Source organism: Rhineura floridana, chromosome 4 (genome assembly GCF_030035675.1).
Source record: "Rhineura floridana isolate rRhiFlo1 chromosome 4, rRhiFlo1.hap2, whole genome shotgun sequence".
Taxonomy (NCBI): Eukaryota; Metazoa; Chordata; class Lepidosauria; order Squamata; family Rhineuridae; genus Rhineura; species Rhineura floridana.
In genome coordinates this window covers 176945342-176966665 of record NC_084483.1, presented here as the reverse complement: position 1 = coordinate 176966665, position 21324 = coordinate 176945342, and the positions used below count along the sequence as shown (strand labels likewise).

At 41.9% G+C, this 21324-nt stretch overlaps 1 protein-coding gene across 6 annotated transcripts in view; it reads right to left on the bottom strand.

Moving 5' to 3' along the window:
* Positions 1-7463, bottom strand: part of BICRAL (BICRA like chromatin remodeling complex associated protein) — a 38071-nt gene extending 30608 nt beyond the window's left edge. For 2 of the 6 annotated variants that reach the window (XM_061625345.1, XM_061625355.1), the window contains exon 1: positions 7235-7463. The gene's annotated coding sequence lies outside the window, so the exon portion shown is untranslated. Of the gene's footprint in view, positions 1-1518; positions 6989-7234 lie in introns of those variants that run through there. The other 4 variants (XM_061625350.1, XM_061625354.1, XM_061625358.1 and 1 more) reach the window with 3 other exon arrangements.
* Between the last annotated feature and the right edge of the window lie 13861 nt (positions 7464-21324).

The following is a 21324-nucleotide window of genomic DNA, read 5'->3' as shown; positions in this document are numbered from 1 at the left end:
GACAGATCACCGCTTGCTGAGCTTTAGACTCACGGCAACCCTTTCCCTCTGCAGAGGTGGGGGACCTATTAAGTTGGTCCGCTCCCGGAGGCTTATGGATCCTGTTGCTTTCCAGAGCGCTCTGGGAGTTTTTCCGGCAGATAGCACTGGCGCTCCTGTTGAGGCCATGGTCGATCTGTGGAATGCGGAGATGACCCGGGCCATTGACATGATCGCTCCCGCGCGCCCCCTTCGGTGCAGAACTCAAACAGCACCGTGGTATACCCCGGAGCTGAGAGTGATGAAGCAAGAGAGAAGGAGGCTAGAGTGCAGGTGGAGGCGAACTCCTGACGGATGTAGTCATTCTTTGGTGAGTGCTTCCACTAAGTTGTATGTAAAAGCGGTTAGGGCGGCAAAAAAGTCATATTTTGCTGCCACCATTAGATCATCTCTTTGCCGCCCAGCGGAGCTTTTTAGGGTGGTACGATGGCTTTTACATTCTGGCCCTCCTGATACTAAGGAAACATCGGAAGCTCGCTGCAACAAATTTGCGGAGCACTTCCAGGATAAGATTGCTTGCATCCGTCGGGACTTAGACTCTGATGTTATGACAGATGACTCCACTGAAGTGTCCAGAGCGCGGTCTTGTCCTTCATTCTTGGATGAGTTTCAGTTGGTGCAGCTCGAGGAAGTGGACAAGGTGCTTGGAATGGTGCGGGCGACCACGTCTGCACTTGATCCTTGCCCATCTTGGCTGGTGAAGGCCAGCAGGGCTGTAACCACCGGCTGGGCCAAAGAGGTGATAAACGCCTCCTTGAGAGAGGGAGTAGTCCCTGGTAGTCTCAAGGAGGCAGTAGTGAGACCTCTTCTAAAGAAAACTTCTTTGGACCCAGATATTTTGAACAACTATAGACCGGTGGCGAATGTCCCTTTTTTGGGCAAGGTCCTGGAGCGGGTGGTCGCCGGCCAGCTCCAGGCGCTCTTGGATGAAACCGATTATCTGGATCCGTTTCAATCCGGTTTTAGGCCTGGTTTTGGCACTGAAACAGCCTTGGTCGCCCTGTATGATGACCTTTGTCAGGAGAGGGACGGGGGAGTGTGACCCTGTTGATTCTCCTTGATCTCTCAGCGGCGTTTGATACCATCGACCATGGTATCCTTCTGGGGAGGCTCGCGGAGTTGGGGGCACTGCTTGGCAGTGGCTCTGCTCCTACTTAGCGGATCGTCGCCAGAAGGTAGTGCTTGGGGAACATTGCTCGACACCCTGGACTCTCCATTGTGGAGTCCCTCAGGGGTCGGTCTTGTCCCCCATGCTCTTTAACATCTACATGCAGCCTCTGGGTGCGGTCATCAGGAGTCTTGGAGTGCGTTGCCATCAGTACGCTGATGACACGCAACTCTACTTCTCCTTTTCACCTTCTTCAGGTGAGGCTGTTGATGTGCTGAACCGTTGCCTGACCGCAATAATGGACTGGATGAGAGCTAATAAACTGAAACTTAATCCAGACAAGACTGAGACACTGTTGGTGAGCTCTTTACCTGCCCAGATGGTGGATGTTCATCCTGTTCTAGATGGGGTTACACTCCCCTTGAAGGAACAGGTTCGTAGCTTGGGGGTCCTTTTTGACCCTTCCTTGTCACTTGAGGCTCAAGTGGCCTCGGTGGCACAGAATGCGTTTTACCATCTTCGCTTAGTAGCCCAACTACGACCCTATCTGGACAGTGACGATCTCGCCTCAGTTGTTCATGCTCTGGTAACCTCTAGACTGGACTACTGTAATGCGCTCTATGTAGGGCTGCCCTTGAAGACCGTTCGGAAACTTCAGCTAGTGCAAAATGCGGCAGCCAGGTTGTTAACGAGGACCCGCTGGTCTGCGCATATAACACCTGTCCTATTTGGCTGCCTATTTGTTTCCGAGCCAGATTCAAGGTGCTGGTTTTGACCTATAAAGCCTTACACGGTGTGGGACCACAATACCTTGTGGAACGCCTCTCCCGCTATGAACCTACCCGTTCACTTCGTTCAATATCCAAGGCCCTCCTCTGGGTACCAACTCATCAGGATGCCCGGAGGATTGTTATTAGATCTAGGGCCTTTTCTGTGGTGGCCCCCGAACTGTGGAACAGCCTACCTGTGGAGATACGCCTGGCGCCTTCGGTACTTTCTTTTAGGCGCCAGGTTAAGACCTGGCTATACTCCCAGGCATTTTAATGTTCAATGTGTTTCATTTAATTTTTTTTTCCGTTTAACTTGTTGCTGATTTTATTGTAATTTTATTGTAATATTGTATTTTAATCTTGTTTTGTTCACCGCCCAGAGAGCTATTCGCTATGGGTGGTTTAAAAATGAAATAAATGAAATGAAATGAAATTCAGGTGGGCCGCAGAATAGCGCTTTAATTAAAAAAAACACCTTTGGCAACTAGCATAGTGCATTACAGTTGCTGAACAACAAGCAGAAAAATCATTAAGTGACACTCAGCAATTTTCAAGTGGTTCAGGGAGGAAAAGGTTTGGCAACCCTCTAGGCACTTAAGAGACATGAGCACTGCATATTTCTGTAGTGCATTGCCACTGAAACTACCCAATTCAAACAGGAAAACGGAGGGGTAGAAGGCAGGTAACCAGAGCTGGGATGGGTAATTAATTAACATTTATTTATATAGCGCCATCAAATGCACATGGCACTGTACATAAAAGTTGTAAAAACCAGTCCTTGCCAAAAAGGCATACAATCTAAATGATGTGATGACAATGATTTGACAGATTGATATAAATGATGTCTAAAATAATTATATGTGCATGTCACAGTCTCCCAATTTTAGAAAATCAATTTGCAAAATAAAAATAAAAATGCAAGTTGTGTATATCTTATCTACATATATGTGAGTTGGATCCCACATTATCTGTGTTTTTCCAGACTAAAGATGTAATCATACAATATGGTGCCCATAACCTGAATGTTAGTAACATAATAGACAAAATGTGTCACATTGGTCCAGCTGAAATAAGAATTATTTTTCATACTTCCAGTGAAATGCATGAAATGGGAATGGTGTAAAACATGACATCACAGCAGTGTAGACACAGCTGTCATTTGGCTTACTTAAAATCCTAGCAAATCTCAGATTGACAACTGTTTGCTAACTTTGGGTAAGGGAAATTAGGCCATTGTTAAGTCAGTTGATATGCATAACGGTCCTGGATAAAGATTTTTAGTTCAACAAAAATACCATCTCACAAGAATTTAAGTACAAAGATAAACCCTATCATGTTTATCTTATCTATAGCTCACATTTATAAATAAGTGGGTTGGATAACTTGGCAAAAATGTTTTTTGCTAAGAAATCTTTCAGAGTCCCATTCATCTACCACCTATATTCATAACCTTTTTCACGTAAACTATTATATACCACATGGTAATACATTGTTGAAAAGTCTGCCCCGTTTCATGTATCACAAAGGGGGGAAACTAGCAATTCTGATCAGAGATATAATTTAATTTCGTATTTCATGATTCTCTATTGGCCTGAAAGAACTTACATAGAATCAATTCCTCCCCCGGGGAAAAAAATATTAACACATTCAAAAACCTGACATTTCAGTTTTTGAAAAAAGAAACTGGGAATATTATATGAAACTAGGTCTGACAAAACAGTTTACCCACTAAAATGCTTCTATTTCGGAGAATATCCTTCCCCACGAGGACACAGTTTTTGCTCCAGTTTGAAACCTGGCTTATACTTTGTATCCAATTAGTCAGTTCCTGATGAACTTTCTGCTTCTCTTTCTTTCATAAGGTGAATGAAGTCAGCTATTTTTATTTATTTAAAGTAACTGTTTTAACTTAATTTTTGCTTATATACAATAGTGAAAGCAATTCCTTGAAGGAAAGCTGTAATCTAATTAATAGCATTCTGTGTCATAAACTGTTCTAAAAACAACTTACATCCTTGGTCCTGGAGTACTCTATGCTACAAACACTAAAAAGATCACTGTGCTGATATGTTTGCGAAGCTCAAATAGTTGTCCAGATGTTAATACAAGAGTCCAGTTTATCCTAAACTCCAAAAAGTCCATGCAAGTACATGTGAGATATTGTAACAGTAGTTATTTTGCTGTAAAAGAATCTTCTTCCTGATTTTTCCTATACGGTATATTTAATTTACTTTTCCTTAGGAAAGAAGTAAACAATATCCAGGCCATTGTTTTTTACACTGGATTTTTTTTCTGCAATAAGCAGTGAAACTAAGCGCAATGTCTCTTCAGAAATGTAACTTTATATCTCATCAAGGTGAACATTAAAAAAAATCTTAAACTTAATTTTTAAAGGATTTTAATTAATGCTAACAATTAAAATAGTGAAGGCTATAATGAGGGTACGTCTTGTAATAGCCATATTTTGCCCAATTATTCTTTCCTATGAAAATGTTACTGTATCAAATATGATTAAACACTTACAAAAAAAGGAAAGCACAGTTGTTTATTAGGTTGACTTAAAGCCACTATGTTCCTGGGTTTTCTAAACCCAAGGTACTATTAACAAGTGCCACCATTTCTAAACGTGGGAAGCATTTTGAAGTGACTAAATTCAACAGTGCCTGTTGGTTTCCACATCTTTTACTCCCCTATTAGACTTCAGCAACAGGAATGCCCATGGCCTTTTTAGATTTTTAGCCAATCCCTGGTACAACGTAAAATGTCTGCCTACAGTAACGAATGAAACTTGAAAGGCCAATTCACACACCTCTGCTCCTCCATTTTTAAATTTCTCAAATCATCTCTTTCTGAGCAGCCACCATATTTGACTGACATTATACGGATGTATTTCTGCAAGTGTGTTGTATTCATTCCAGCCTCAACCCTTTCTCCCCGAGGGTCCGACACCAATCCGACAGGGGAGCTGTGGCAGCAATGACAAAAGGGAGTCCAGAATAAGAAACACTGATCTCATGAAGTCATCCTTCATGTATCTTCATAACTAGTACACATTAGGGAACATGCAAAAGGAAACAAAGATTATAGCAGCAGCATTTCAAGGCAACAGCTACCCATTATATCGAATAGGTAAACTGTGCTTACGATTGGATACTTTAATATTTAGCATTAACTATGGGGGATCCTCTCAACCTCCCATTCCATTCGTCCTCCAAAGAACAAATTCTGAAGTCGCGGGTTAGGAAACAAAATATTTCTCTAAGCGTGGGTAGAGGAGTTATTATTTTGATTGCGAGGGAATGTTTTCTAGGCTGTTTCGAGGTAACGAAAGAGACCCCCGAGAAGCAAAGAAGGACAACGCCCCACCCCGGGAAGAAATATAAAGAGCCTCTCAAAATGGCGGCCGTAAGGGGACGAGAGCGAACGGAGAGAAATGCGCAACAAATCCTGGCCGGCAGCCAGGCAGCGCCATCTTCCCTTTTCCAAGTCCATACGATGCGAGACACAAACCAGAGCAAAGCCCTCACATGGAAACGCAGACATGGAGAGAAAAAATAGTTTTCTTGACTGCGCTTTCGAAAGGCACAATGACGCCTTAAGTTATTCAAAAGCATGCCAGTTTAAGGATTTTTTTAAACAATCCCAGAAACAGCAAAGGCCTCGTTTTCGACTTATCATTTGCTCAGCCTTATGTGATCGTTCACGCATGTATCCTGCTTGTATTCCCACTCTATTACATACAATCTGGTTAACTTCGTCAAATTTTACTCCCCACCCTAAACAAAGTCCCGTCTCGGTTTTAAGGGGGGGTGAAGAGAGAAAATCAATTACCCACCTCAAAATGATCCAACATTTCAGATTTTCAATCCAATCTATATAACCCTTTCTCTCCCCATCCCCATTATAGTATAACCATAACTGAAAATCAATTAAACAACAAAAAATTTGTTGGAAGACGAATCCGATGGTAGATTACAGATTGACGTTCATCAAAAGGCAAAAACGAAAGCGTTATTACAGATGTAGAATATTTATTATTCTCGCCATTTTAAAACAATTACAGCCGACTCTTTCGAAAGGCTTGTGTGTGTTTTTTAATCCTACCGACCTAGAATTACATATACCGAAACAATCACCATTTCCATTCCTTTCAACAAAGACGCACAGACGAGAGGTCGGAGAAAAAGGCAGACAAAAAACCCTGAATAAATAACAAAAGGGGGAAAAAACCATACAAATAAAACGAATAGAGGAGAAATCCCCGTCAAAAGTACAGCCCATGCTAAAAAATATATATACAGTGAAAATTAGTACAAGATAAGAGGTGGTCGATGAAAGCAAATCCAACCACGAATGCAAAAGAAAAGAAAAATCCTTGGCAGCCTCACGCTCAGGAAAGAGAAGACGAAGTGTCTCCATTTTCCTGAGGAGGAGGAAGAAAAAGTGCTTCACACACCAGAGAGCTTTAGAGAAAAGCAAAGAAACGAGGGGGGAAAAAAGAGGGAGGAGATTTGAAAAGATTATTTTTCTTTCTCCCTCACACACACTCTCTATCCCCCTCTTCCTCACACACCCCACACACACACCCTGCCACACACACACCCCACTCACACACTCCTCTTTCTCTCTCTCTCTTGATGGCCACCAAGGGGGCGGCCAAAAAAAAAAACCCAAACACAACAACAACTAATTTTAACCGGCTCAATCAATGAGTCATTAAAAGAGTTCTTTTTTTCCCTCTCTCCCTCCTCTCCTAAATTTGCATGGCATCAGCAAGAGAGGGGGGAGAAAAACCCACCCAGTCCTCTCCCCCTCTTGCAGCTATCAGCCTAGACCTGAAACCTTATCTGTCCTCTCCCTCTTCCTCTCTCTCTCCCTCGTCTGTCTCTCCCCCTTTAAGAAACACATTTTGGAAGTGTCCTCAGTAGCCGCCACCACAGCCTTTCACTGCAAAAGAAATAAATATTTCATTTCCATATGAATTAACATCTGCCCACCAAGCACCACCCGCGCCAAATCGCCCTCTTCGCCTTCATCTTCCTCCCTGGGTCCCCTCTCTCTCCTCTCCCCTCTCCTCTCCCTAGATATATATTTATATACATAGCTCCAGAGCCAATAGCTCTCTGGACTGAAACCTAATATCCTGGTTTTGGCAACTCCTGGTTGTTAATTTGCTCCTCTTTCTTTTCTGTCTGTCTGGAGATAGATTTCCCCCCTCTCTTTTCCCTCCCCGAAGGAAGGGAGGAAGGAGGTTGTGTGTTTTTTTTTCCTTGAAATTTTTATCACAAAATTATAATACACTCAAAGGGAAACTCACCGTCATGAAAAAGCAGTGCCTTGTCAACGGGGTTTCTTCGCCATCACATCAGGGGCTGGCAATGTAAGAGAGAGAGCGAGAGAGCGAGGAAGGGAGGGGGGAAGAGAGCGGGAGAGACAGAAAGGAAGAGAGAGCGAGTACAACAAGCACACAGTGCGGGAGTACCCAGCCCGCCACAAGGCGAGGAGATAGGCACAGACTGGGAGAAGAAAATGAAACGCTGCTAACTTACCACGTTCACATAACATTATTATGAACGGCTCTGCCTAACTTTACCTCAGCTGCCTGCTTTTTCCCGGTGTAAAGTGCGTCCCTTGAAAATATTATGTTGGTTTGTTTTTTTAAAAAGTGCCACCGCTGTAATATTAGCTCACTTCAAACGTACAATCTAGTGACCCTTTGCAACAACAAAAGTTTACTCTTTGTTAATGGTGTAATAACGAAGTAACCATTTCTAATAGAACATTGTAATTTACCAACCAGATTGTGTACACAGTTGTGTATTTTTGAAAAGTAAACCACTATTTTATTTTTCATTCTCCCTTTTTCCTCACTCTCACCAAAGTGACGTACACAAAGGAAGCTAAGGAGGTTTGAGACTATTTAAAAGAAACGGAATGTTAGGTTTTTTTAAACAACAAAATCGTGTCCACACACAACTATCACTTTCTTAAGTATTGACCTGAATAGCATCAATGTTGTCACCATACTTTGACATGGTTTTGTCAAAATATCATGTTGTGACAAGAGTAAATTAGTTTATAAACGGTTAAATTAGTAACCATAATATTTCATGTTTTCTGTTCTGGGAGGAAAAATATCAAAACATTTGTTTAAAATAGTATAGAATTCTTGTCACTGTCCACATTCATTGTACAAAAAAATGCCATTGTTCAACAGTGCCCCCCTTACTCTTCTAAAAAAAACTGTTAAAAGCTTTCCAAAGAATTAAGAAATATTTGATTTCCTGTTGAAAAATTTAACCATTCAGCACTGCTTTAACATTACAAAATCTTTTGTTACTGCCTTTGAAAAAGCAGCGGATAAAAAAGTTTTTAGAGTTTTTACCACTTTTCTGGTGAGAAAAATGTAATTTAAAGTTTATTTCTCATTGGGCAATGTTTATAAAAGAATACAGTGGGCAAACTAATATCTCCTTCATGCATGTTTTAGTAGTTTAGGAGACAATATAGGCTATATGGACTGCCTTCAAGTCGATTCCGACTTATGGTGACCCTATGAATAAGGTTTTCATGGTAAGCAGTATTCAGAGAGGGTTTACCATTGCCTTCCTCTGAGGCTGAGAGGCAGTAGCTGGCCAAAGGTCACCCAGTGAGCTTCATGGCTGTGTGGGGATTCCTTTATTGGACCAACTTACTGGGTTAATAAAAAAAAGTGACACAGATTTCACACATGCCACATAGGCTGCAATCTTACCATCCTCAGAAGACCAGTTGAAGGGCCTTAGAAAGTGCCGCTCTACCAATAGAGAGGAAGATCTACTAGTGGGACATACCACCAGAAGTCCCCTGGTACACCAGCCAAAAGATCTGTCAGCATAGATATTCTCGTGGTGGTGCAGAAGAAATCCAAGTGTGTTGTGGGCAAGCATGGATCCATCAGACTGAAACCCTCCTCATTCTGATATGCCCACAGAACTGGTAGAATACTACACCAGCCCTATTCATTTCATACTATTGTACATAATGAGAGTAAAGATAAAAGTGTTTCCTATCCTCCCATCCTGGCCACAGTGAAATGGCAGGGCAATGGATGTGGTGGTTGCTGCATCAGTGGATTGCTCTGCTTAAGTGTTATGTGATCCTACTGTTGGTGTCAACGGATAGAAACACACTTATTGTTCTGCCAGTTCCAGTGCATCTCAACTTCTCTCTTCTGAAAACAGAGGCACATGACCCCCACCCCTTTTTACCGTAAAACCTGGGAGCAGCTTGAGTGCATTTTAAAAAAAAAATTCAGCTTCAAAGAGGTTTCGCAACTGATCAGCAGATCAACCCATTCCCACTCCAGGTGTGACTGATGAAAACACTTTGCTTTGCGACTAGTGTGCTCACAGCCCATGTATATAAGACAATCCAGTGTCATAGTACACTTAAAACATTTGATGGATATGTAGGAAGACAGAATTACAATCACACTTTAACCTTCTGGTGAGAAGCCAGCTCAATCAGGTTCCTCCCTTCATCAAGTGTTACCCAACAACAGCCATTCCATCAGGCTGCAGTAGAGGGAGAGATGGGAGGCAGGGCCACTTCATCAGCTCTCCTGAGAAGCCAGCTCCATCTGACTTGTTCTCTGTCTCAACTGCCACCTAGTAATGGCCATTCCATCAGGCTGCAGCAGAGAGAGAGAAGGCAACTCCATCAGGCTCTTTCTCCTTCAACCGTCATCTAGCAGCAGCCATTCCATCAAGTTGCTGCAGAGGGAGAGATGGGAACAGACCTGCTCTAACCATTAGGCAGAGTAAGGCAGCCCTACCTGAGGCAGCAGATACCGGAGAATAGCAGTAAAAACTTGGAAGGCAGAGCTGTACATGCCCAGTGTGGAGGGAAGCCGTGTTGGTTCTCCTGGAAGTCTCAGCAACTTTTGATATCATTGACTAACAGTGGAACCATTCAAGAGGCAGCTGGACAGCCACCTGATGGGTGTGCTTTATTATTATTATTATTGACTTTATTTATACCCCGCCATCCTTCCAAAACTGGAACTTGTGGCAGCTTCCAGATAAAAAACACATATAATTAAAACATACAGAGTCTAGATTAAAATAAAATTAAACTAATTCCAATATTAAAACCATTCATACTTATAGCTAAAAGAGAATCAAAAAACCAATTTAAAAATGGAGGAATTAGGCATTAGCAAGCTACTGCGGAAGAACAACAGACAAGTACGAGTAGTGCTGTGACTAATGACACAACTGGGTCAAAGCCGAATGGAAGCCCAGAGGCTGATGCGCACAGATGCGAAAGGAGAGTCCGGAGTTGCTTTAACTTGGATTCCTGCATTGATCAGGGGGTTGGACTTGATGGCCTTATAGGCCCCTTCCAACTCTACTATTCCTTGATTCTATGACTCAGATGTTCCTCTGGATTGTCTTTCTGGAATTGGAACTGGGAGCATGGTGTTGCAGCAGCTCTGCTCCTTTCTAAAGGGACAGAGGAAGAATCATAGTTCAGTGGCAGAGCAACTGCTTTGCATGCAGAAGGTCCTAGTTGCAGGTCCTGGCATCTCCAGATTAAACTAGAAAACACCCCTGCCTGAAACCTTGGAGATCCACTGCCACTGTAGATAATACTGAGCTAAATGTACCAATGCTCTAAGGCAGCTTCCTGTCTTCATAAGAATATAAGAAGTGCCCTGTTGGATCAGACCAAAGGCCCAGAATCCTGTTCTCACAGTGGCAACCAGATGCCTTTGGGAAGCCCAGAATAAGCACCTGATTGCAATAGCACTCTCCCACTTGTGATTTCTAGCAAGTGGTATTCAGAGACATACTGCCTCCAACAGTGAATGTAGAACATAACTATAATGGCTAGTAGCCATTTATAGCCTTATCCTCCATGAATTTCTCTTTTAAAGCTATAGAGGATAGTGGCCATCACTACATCTTGTGGAGAAAATTCCATAGTTTAACCCAGGGGTTGCCTTCATTGATACCTCCAGGCAGGGCCCCCAGACTCTGAGCATTCTTTTTTTTAAAAAGTAATCCTCTAGCTACCCTAGAAAGTTATAAAGCAAAATGTGCAAGTACCTTTGTAAATGATTTCTGTAAAATGAGCAGCCTGGCTCTTCCCACCTGTCACTTTTTTTAAAAAAGAAAATGAGAGATGTGAGTTTTGTTTGATAAGTGAGTTGTTTGGACACCAGGTAACAGGAACCCCTGCGGTCCTTTTTCAGAGCTGCTGCACACTGGACCAACATCTTCATCAAACTATCCATTATGATCCCACATTCTCATCCTGGTTCACCACTAGTTCAGAACCCATAAGCATTTTTGTGAAATTAGCATTTTTTGCCCCAATGTATATCATTTTACACTTGCTTAGATTGAATTGCATGTATGTATGCAATGGTAAACCACTTCTGAATACCTCTTACCATGAAAACCCTATGAATAGACTATCCAAAATGCAACATGAGATAGTGCTGGAAGATGAGACCCCCAGGTCAGATGGCGCTCAGCGAGCTACTGCGGAAGAACAACAGACAAGTACAAGTAGTGCTGTGACTAATGACACAACTGGGTCAAAGCCGAATGGAAGCCCAGAGGCTGATGCGCACAGACGCGAAAGGAGAGTCCGGAGTTACATACCAACATTACAATATTTGGTGTGAGTGAATTAAAATGGACAGGAATGGGACATTTTCAATCGGGCAACTGCAAAATATTTTATGCAGGAAATGAGAAATTAAGAAAAAAACAGGGTTGCTTTAATAATGAGAAGTGATGTAGCAAAAGCAATTACAAACTATACCATAAGGTCTGAGCGAGTTCTATCAATGAGATTTAATGGGAAACCTATTAACATAACTATCATCCAAGTCTATGCTCCAAAGGCAAATACAGAAGGACTGGAGAGATTTTATACAGGAGTACAGGAAGAAATTCATCACACACCAAAACAAGATCTTCTGATAATCATGGGGGACTGGAATGCAAAGGAGAAGAACTAAAAATTGCAGGGAAATGGGGCTTAGGAGATAGAAATGAAGCAGGAGAAAGACTTATTGAATTCTGTGAAGCCAATAATTTGTTTCTTGCAAACACAATTTTTGAGCAACTGAAAAGATGACTGTACATGTGGACATCACCAAATGGTCAATATAGGAATCAAATTGATTATATAATTGGTAGCAGAAAATGGAGAAGTTCCATACTTCCATGAAAAAACAAGACCAGGAGCAGATTGAGGTACAGATCACGAACTGGTAATATCGAAAATCAGAGTAAAGCTAAAGAAGGACAACAAAGCAATCATCATGCTTTAAATTTACAATTTAAATAACATCCCAGAAGAATATACAGATTGAATAAGGAGAGATTTGAGGCTTTAAACTTAGTGGATAGAGAACCAGAAGAACTATGGATTGAAGTCAGAGACATTATCAGGGAAGAATACAAAAAGACAATACCTCTAGTTAAAAAGAGAGAAAGACCTCAATGGATGACTGACAAAACTCTTAAAATGGTTACAGAGAGAGAAGGAAAGCAAAAGCAAAAGGAGATAGAAACACGGTTAGAACCCTAAATGCAACAATACAGCGACTAGTATGTAGGGACAAAGAGAACTATTACAAGAGTTATTGTATAGAAATAGAAGAGGATAATAAAAAGGGAACAACAAGAGTTCTATTCCAAAATATTAGAGAAATTAAAGGGAAATTTAAACCAAGAGTAGGGATGTTGATCAACAGGGGCTGACTGACTGAGATAAAATAAAAGAAAGATGGAAGCAATACACTGAAGAACTCTATAAAAGACATGCAAGGATGACAGATTCATTCAGGGAGGAACCGTATGATGAACCAGAAATTTTAGAATGTGAGATGGAAGATGCTCTTAAAATACTTGGAAGAAACAAATCACCAGGAATAGATGGCATACCAATAGAGTCGCTACAAATTACTGAGACAGAATCTGTTCTGAATTTTCGAAGAGCAACGCCGAGCTCCGAGAGGTCACGGGGCAAGGAAGGGCAGCCGCCGCGGGGGGGGGGATTTCCAACCATCTTCAGTCCCGGCCCTCCTTTGCGCCTCGGTCTAGAACCACCCTGGGGAGCCCCTCCTCCTCTTGGGGGGCTTGGTGCCCCACCCCCGGGCTTTCCTTGCCTGCCATGGCATGGCAGTCCTCACTAGCCACCCTCCCTCCCTCCCTGCAGAGGCGGGCCACAGAGCCCAGTGGCTAGCTCACAGCAACATCTCACTGGTGGTCCTGGGCCTTGGTGCTGGGTGCCATCGTTCACGGCTCCCTCCTGTGCCACATGGCCCGGCCCGCACACACCATCACCTCGGAGTACGCCATGGCTAATGTTGTTGTGGTGGCTTCTGGGCTCTTAAGCATTGCTGCCGGCGTCCTGGCGATCCTGGTGTACCAGAGCTTCTCCCACCGTTGCCTGGACACAGCACTGGTCCTCTGGCTTCCTTCCTTGTTGATGGCAGCAGTGGAAGCCGGTTTGTCTGCCTGGTGTTGCACAGCCTCCCTCTCTCTCTCTGGAATTGTCCCCTCTTCAGCCTCCTACAAAGTGGCCCTGCTTCAGGCAGCTGCCCCACAGGAGGTAGCTGCAGAGGAAGGCTCTGAAGGGGAGCCTCACCACCAGCCTCTGGTTGAAATAGACGAGGAAGAGTGCTGTCTTTGAGGGTGGAGGGAAGCGAACCACCCACTTTTGCTGCTACACTGTCCTTCATGTTCTTGAACGGACAGATGGGCTTGTGTTCAAGGTGCAGAGCTGGCCAGCCAGGAATCTCCCCCAAATTGTTTTTTTTTTTAAGTGTTTTTAAATTTGTATATGTGTATATTTGTGTTTAATGTTTTTAATTGTTGTAAACCGCCCAGACAGCTTCGGCTATAGGGCGGTATACAAATGTAATAAATAATAATAATAACAATAACAACAATAACAACAACAAATATGGAAAATAAAACAATGGCCATAGACTAGAAGTGTTCAATATACATCCCAATTCCAAAGAAAGGGGATCCCAGGGAATGCAGTAATTATTGTACTATTGCCTTAATATCCCATGCAAGTAAAGTAATGCTTAAGATTCTACAACAAAGGCTCTTACCATATATGGAGCGAGAAATGCCAGATGTCCAAGCAGGATTTAGAAAGGGAAGAGGCACCAGAGATCATATCGCAAACATACCTTGGATAGTGGAATGGACCAAGGAATTTCAGAAGGAAATCACCCTGTGCTTTATAGATTACAGCAAAGCCTTTGATTATGTAGATCATGAAAAACTATGGAATGATTAAAAGAAATGGGGGTGCCACAGCATCTGATTGTCCTGATGCGCAACCTATACTCTGGACAGGAGGTTACTGTAAAGACAGAATATGGAGAAACTGATTGGTTCCCCATTGGAAAGGGTGTGAGACATGGTGTATTTTATCACCCTATTTGTTTAATCTATATGCAGAACATATCATATGGAAAATGGGATTGGACCAAGAGGAAGGAGGTGTGAAAATTGGAGGGAGAAATGTCAATAGTTTAAGATATGTAGACGATACCGTAGATATCAGACGAGATGCAGAAACCAGTAATGATTTGAAATGAATGCTGATGAAAGTTAAAGAGGAAAGCACAAAAGCAGGACTACAGCTGAACATCAAGAAGACTCAAGTAATGACAACAGATTTATGTAACTTTAAATGTCAAGGATTATCAATACCTTGGCACAGTCATTAACCAAAATGGAGACAATAGTCAAGAAATCAGAAGAAGGCTAGGACTGGGGAGGGTAGCTATCGGAGAACTAGAAAAGGTCCTCAAATGCAAAGACGTTTCACTGAACACCAAAGTCAGGATCATTCAAACCATGGTATTCCAATCTCTATGTAAGGATGTGAAAGTCAGACTGTGAAAAAGTGGGTAAGAGAAAAATCAACTCATTTGAAATGTGGTGTTGGAGGAGAGCTTTGTGGATACCATGGACAGAAAAAGGCAAATAACTGGGTGCTAGAACAAATTAAACCAGAACTGTCACTAGAAGCTAAAATGATGAAACTGAGGTTATCATACTTTGGACACATCATGAAAAGACCTGATTCACTAGAAAAGACTATAATGCTGGGGAAAACAGAAGGGAGTAGAAAAAGAGGAAGACCAAACAAGAGATGGATTGACTCCATAAAGGAAGTCACAGACCTGAATTTGCAGGATCTGAACAGGGTGGTTTATGGCAGATGCTACTGGAGGTCGCCAGTTCATAGGGTCGCCATAATCGACTTGAAGGCACATAACACAAACATGTATGTATTAAATGTAGCCCTTTCTCCCAAATAAGCCCAGGACAGGAAACAACAAGCAATAAAATAATAAAAACAATTCTAAAACTGTTGCGAACTGGGAAAGAGCTCTACTTAAAAGGCTTGTTGGAAGAGGGTCTTCAATACATGCTAAAAATACAACAGAGATGGCACCTGTGTAATATTTAATGGGGGCAGGGGAATTCCACAAAGTAGGTGCCGCAACACTAAAGGCCTGATTCCTTTATTGTATGGAATGGACTTTCTATTTATTGATTGATTTATATCCTGCCCTTCCTCCCAGCAGGAGCCCACTTTCTGACAAAATGGTATCTCCAGGAGGCCCTCACCCACAGAGCACAGTGATCAACTGTGGAGCTCCACAAAATCCATTTTTGTTTTAACCACTCTGAACAATTTGGTATTATCAGGAAAGTTGGCTACCACACTGCTCACTCACACCAACTCTAAATCATTCATGAACTAGTTAAAAAAGGAGAGGTCCCAATATCGATCCTTGGGAAATTCCACGAAGGAGGTGCTGAGGGGCTTGTGTTCCACCTCTTGGCCACTATCCTGTGAGGTGCAACAAGGTTCTACCTTGTCCCCCATATTTTTAACAACTACATGAAATAGCTGAAAGACATCATCCACAGGTTCAGGCTGCAGCGTTACCAGTATGCAAATAACATACAGCTCTATCTCATGTTTCCATCCTCTAATCTCAGGGAGGCAGTAGAAAAGATTTCTGGAAACACTTTTGACAGGCATAAGGGCAAACAAGCTAAAGCTAAGTCCTGACAAGATAGCATTTCTATGGGTTGGAAAACCCACTGATCTGGATGGAGGTATGCAGTCTGTATCAGATAAGATTAGGGATCCATCTCAAGGATTGCCTACACCTATACAAGCTTGCCCAAGCTTTATGATCAGCCACTGAAGTCCTGCTGTCCAGCCCATCAGAAAGGGATATTGAGTTGATGGATAGCAGGGAAAGGGCTTTTCAGTGGTGGCCTGTCTCCAGGAAATATGAATGATCCCATATTTGGAAGTTTTGAATTAGTAAACTTAAAACACTTTTATTTCACTCTGCTTTTTATTAATTGTTTATTAATGCTATTGCTCAGTTTTAAGGGTTATAGTGTGGTTTTAATTGAATGATTATATTGTTGTTGATTATGCTGATGTATTTTTAAGATGTCTTGTGCACTTCCTTGGAAGGGCAATTGTACTCTAAAAGGTGATCTGTAAATCAGGTAAATGACATGGCCTTATTAATTTCACTGATGCTGGAAAAACTTCACCATCAATCTATTTTGCCTGCATCATTGCTTCTGCTGCTCAGAGGAGTGGGGGAAAGTAATTTTGTGTATGTTTTCCTTCAAAGAGACATGCACACTATTGCAGATGAGCATAATAATACTTCAACAGTACTATCCAATGCATGTCTCAGAAGCATGGTTGTAATAAGGCAGCAGTTTCCATCCTGTCCTGTGTTTGTCACAATCAGCACTGTTTCCATTCTGTTACAGTCCAGTTTCCACTAAAATCTACATTACTTGTCTCACTATCCACTACGGCTGCAACAAATACAATTAATTATATAATTAATTTCAATACATTTCAATGAAAGGGAAATGTCAAAAACAATTCAGAAAATAACACAATTATTTACATAACATTTAGATTCAAAACATAATGAATATTACTCTTATTTGCTTGAGTGGTTCTTTTTCCTGACCTCAGACAAACATGAGAATTGTGGCAATTTCTGCTTCCATTTCCATTTCTGGTGGACCTCGCCAACAAAAGCCTCAGTGAATCCAGTGGAACCTACTCAGATGAAAGTCCCAATGAATCCAGTGGGACGTACTCCCATGTAAGTATACAGGACTGTAGGCTAAATTACAAAAAAGAAAAAGAAAAGAAAAAGACAATACATATAATACCAGTGACAAGGCAGCTACAGGTCTCCATCCAGGGTAGGCAGATATGAGAGTGCCTTCTCCCACAATAGCAGAAGGGAATATTGTGACATTTAAAGCAGAAAAAGCATAATTCATAAATGGTGACAATGCGCATCAGCTAAAGCATTCTGCAGTAATAATTAAAAGACTTTAAAATGTACGTGTGGTTTGGCCTGAGCTTTTGAACACACACATGTGAACTAAAGTGATTAGGGGAAAATAGTACAATAATACATGTTAAGACAACCTGAGGGAGTTATGCAGAACAAGACTGGCCATCTATTATCCATTCTTCACTCTTGGCTATTATTGTTAGTTCTATTGACTAACACTATTATTTAATCACTTTTACCTTGGATTCATATATATAATTGAGTGAGAAAATAGAGTTCTCTGTCCTGAGACTGATTTCCCATGCCACCTGAAGAAAAATATGCCTCAGCAATCAGATTACAGCACAATCCTTTACACATCTATTCACTAATAGGCAAAAAACTCTTGCAGTTTAAGAACATACCTACAGCCAACAGATATTTTTTATCAAACTTTAAAAAGTGGGGAAATTGGGCAGCTATAGTGAATGCACCAGCGAAACAGGAGACCTGACCTTCTCTCTGAGATATAGTACCACCCTACATATTTGTAAAAATGCAAACACAATTTGGGTTTGTCTTTCACAATCCAATCCATTTCCTGGGTAACTTGGAAGAATTTGGTAACATGTGCCTCTGAACATATGGTGACTGGTGGCAACACCTGCAATCTGCCCAAATAACAGAAAGAAGACATGTGCTGTGCTGATCTTGTTTTAGCAGGGAGGAAGCAACAATATTCAGACAGTTGATATAGTTCAGATATTCACTTTAAATATGTTTTATTTACTCTGCAATTTTAGTAACATTTCCTACAGTAAATCATTTTCTTTTGCTCCTCTTTCTGTGAATATGTGAAGTACAGCAACACTTTGCATAATCTGCACTAAAAAAACTCCAAAAACAATAGTAGAATAATGGCACTAACTATTCTGCAGAACAGTCTCCAGTGGACATGAGGAGTGTATCAGTTTGCACAAGATGAAACAGTGGGAGGTGAAATATATTCTAGCCAATTTGTAGGTGTGCTCTGTTTTTAATTGACCATGCCCACCCCTTTCTGAAGTGGAGTGTGTTAAGCATAGCAGGCTGAACACATGTATCTTGGGCAGGCCAAGTTTGTTTCCAACAGCTAGATTCATTGCTGTTCACTATAGCCGCCCAATTTCCCTGCTTTTTAAAGCATGACAGAAATATCTGTTGGCTATAAGTAGCAACATATTGTTAATCAGTCTAATTTTACATCACAGCTGCAGTTTCAGATTCAACTAATGCACCCAAAATAGAAATAGAAAATAACCTCCAGTTCAAAACACAAAAGGCTGTCTTCACCATCATATGACACTGACCAATCAAAAGACTTTGAAATTAATAAAAATATATTTGACACAGATTTCTAGGATGAATAATGAGTGAAATATAATTGTCTAGGTTAGATTCTCTGTAGAAACAGTAGTAACATAGGAAAGAAGCAAAGTAAGAACACCACCAGCAAATATACAAAAAATGTAATTCTCCATCTTTGGAGATGCAGTCCTGATTGCAGGTGTTGCCACCAATCATCATATGCTCAGAGGCACGTTACCAAATTCTTCCAAGCTACACAGGAAGTGGATTGGACTGTGAAAGACCAACTCAAATTGAGTTTGCATTTTGACAAATTTGTAGGGCAGTACCATATCTCAGAGAGGAGTTCAGGTCTCCTGCTCCCCTGCTGCATTTGCTATAGCCGCCCAATTTCCCTACTTGTTAAAGTTTGATAGAAATATTTGTTGGCTATTGGAAGAGGAAGGGGGAGGAGGGAGGGGTGGGGAGAAGAGGGAGGGGAGAGGGGACAGGAAGGGGGAGGGGAGGGGCAGGAGGGAGAGTATAGGAAGAGGAGGAGGGGAGGGCAGGTTTGATCATTTGAATGCTTATTGGGTTCAATGAGATTTATTCCTGTGCAATCATGCTTAGCATAGGTAAAACTGATGTGTGGGAGGGGCAGGGGGAGAGGAGTAGAGGGAGGGGGAGGGATGGGATGGGATGAGATTGGGTGGTGGGCACTGGGCAGAGGGAAAGCCCTTTTCCTTTCCAAAAGGAAAACATTGTTAACAGTATCATTATTTTTCAGGGTTTTCCCACCTTCTTATTCTACAGCAGACACATGTAGTCTCCCACCCTAATTTAAACCAAAGCTGTCCCTGGCCACATCCACACCAGAACTTTATTCCACTTTAAACAGTCATGGCTTCCCCCAAAGAATCCTGGGAATTGTAGTTTGTGAAAGGTACTGAGAGTTGTTAGGAGACACCCTATTCCCCTCACAGAGTTACAATTTATTTATTTATTATTTATTCCGCCCTTCCTCCCAGCAGGAGCCCAATTACCAGAATTCTCTGGGAAGATGAGCTGATTCTGGCCACTGGAGCTCTGTCAGGGGAATAGGACTGTTTAAAGTAGAATAAATGTCTGGTATGGGTGTGGTCCCGATTAGCCAAGCCAAACAGTCTGGCATTTAGAACACTGACAGTTGGTTCTTACTGAGCATGCCCACACTTATCATAGACACCAATGTTAATTTTCTTAAATTAACTAGAAATCAGCCAGGCATTTTTTAAACTTTTAAACTGCAGAAGAGTCAGAGTATGTAAAATGTAAATGTATTGCCTTCAAGTCGATTCCGACTTATGGTGACCCTGGATTATTTTAGTCTTGTTTTAGATTTTGAACTCTCGATTCTCTCTGAGTGTTTTGTGTATCACCATGAAAACGTAGAGGGTAGTTAAGCAAGCATTTCTGAGTTTAGGACTATAAGTTGTGTAAGATTTTGTTTTGAAATGAGCTTATAGGAAGGAGTGGAATGGCATGGGGGTATTTTCAATTTAACACTACAGAATGTGACTGTATAATTCAGAAGGAGACCCACTGTGTACAGTGGGGGATACTCCATAGTGAGTGTGTATAAGATTGCTCGAGTGATACACTGATCTTCTTTCAAATAACACAACTGGGATTTGTTTGCCTATCCATTTGCAAGTACAATGAAACAAGCACTAGGTCACTGCTGCTTGCAGAGAGGGGCTAGGTGCAAAGATTGCGGTCCAGTGTGGCACATGACGGCAGCAGATTGGGTCCACTGCTTCCCACACCTTGTCCTCCCCCTCTCAGTAAGTGGCAGTGCCCCATGGTGGTGGGCAGCCAGAAGACCAATGCAGCTCCACCCGTGCTGCCCCACTGGCCGCTGCTGCTTCTGTCTTGTGCTCAGCATGTATATATGGATAAATAAAACCATATATCTCAAATACATCAGAAGCCTCCAGTGACCTTCCAGTGACCAAGTCATGTGTGGAGATTCTGGGATCTCTTACTAGTTGGAGTCTGGGGTCCATGTAACAGTATGCAGTTCTTGTTAAATGCCATCTCACGATCTTGAAAAGTTGCCACACAGAAGAGGGTCAGGATCTCTTCTTGATCATCCCAGAGTGCAGGACACGGAATAATTGGCTCAGGTTGCAGGAAGCCAGATTTCAACTGAACATCAAGAAAAACTTCCTGGCTGTTAGAGCGGTACGACTGTTGAACCAATTACCTAGGGTGGGATCTTCAACACTGGAGGCATTCAAGAGACAACTGGACAGCCACCTGTCAGGTATGCTTTAATTTGGGTTCCTATACTGAGCAGGGGGTTGGACTTGATGGCCTTATAGGCCCCTTCCAACGCTATGGAAAATGCCCAGGCATTTTAAAAATTTTAAATTTGAATTTAAATTTGGAATTTTAATTATGTTTTATTGTGTACTGTATTGTATTTACATCCGCTTGTATTTTAATCTGTTTTATTATGCTGTTCACCGCCCTGGGAGCTTATTGCTATAGGGCGGTCTAGAAATGTAATAAAATAAATAAATAAATAAATAAATGATTCTATGAATCAGCAAGGACGAGGAACCTGTGGCCCTCCAGACATTGCTGGACCACAACTTCCATCACCCCTGACCTTTGTGATAGTTTGCTTTCAAATCCATTGTCAAAAAAGACGAATCTCTGGGTTT